This window comes from Macadamia integrifolia, chromosome 1 (assembly GCF_013358625.1).
Source record: "Macadamia integrifolia cultivar HAES 741 chromosome 1, SCU_Mint_v3, whole genome shotgun sequence".
Classification (NCBI taxonomy): Eukaryota; Viridiplantae; Streptophyta; class Magnoliopsida; order Proteales; family Proteaceae; genus Macadamia; species Macadamia integrifolia.
In genome coordinates, this window is record NC_056557.1 from 29666092 (window position 1) to 29667193 (window position 1102).

Genomic DNA, 1102 nt, shown 5'->3' on the forward strand with positions numbered 1-1102 from the left:
TGCAAAAAAATAATTTGTGATAATAAATTATAGATCGTAAATAATTATCCCTCGGTTATTATTTGTATAATAGATTCTGTATTTCATCAAAAAAAAAAAAAAAGTACAATAGATCCTGTAATTAAAAATAAGTTTGGTAATTCCTATTTATAGATTGTATCTTCAAAACTTGAAACTTTTACTACAGACCAAGGAATTCCAAGTCAAGAATTCATTACAGCTTTCACTGAAACACTCTGTGGGCCTATCGGTCTCTCCAAATTGACCATAGTGGTTTTGTCTAACTCCTACGCATGCTTCTTTAACACCACTGTCCAAACATTTCTTATTGTGGGAGGGTGCTTATCTATTACACCATCCTACCCAATTGATATGCTAATACATTGTGGTGCAGATGTAAAGCCCAATAGCTCTTTGCAACTCTTCGAAGTTGTACAAGGTCAAGGATTCGATTACATAACGAGCTCCTTGGGAGGTAGGTGTGTCAAAAGTTACTTGAATCGATAAAATGACCGAAATCAATCGAAAAAATTTAGATCGAATCAAACCGATCCTTATTGAATTGATTTTGGACTGAGGTATGTTGAGACCGGATGAAAATCAGATCAAACCAAATCGACAAATAACCAAGCCGAATGATACCGATAAAAAAATGATTGTGAGGTCATAAATAAGTGAATTGATTGTCTATTTTTTCTAATATTAGTGAGTACATTTTTTGTTGCGAGGGAAATTGTTACAAATCAATGAATATCAAAACGGAGAAGACGGCAGCGTTAACCTTTCTCAGAGCTCGATTCCTAAAGAAGGATGGAAGATCCTTAAAAAATTGCAACACCTCCACTATTTTTGCAGGTCTCAGGAAAATTTGGTCCTTTGTGGATGACAAGGAGCGCTGGATCATAGGGAACGGTCAGCTTGCAAATTTCTGGAAGGATAAATGGTGGGGTCCAAAATCCATTATGGAACTTCTTTCGCTGGATAGTGACCAAACTCTCTCTACATCAGCAAAGGTGGGGGAGTTTATCATAAATGGAGAATGGTGTCTACCTGAGGTAGTATCTCCTATGCTCAATGAAATTTTTGGACAGATTAAAAAGAT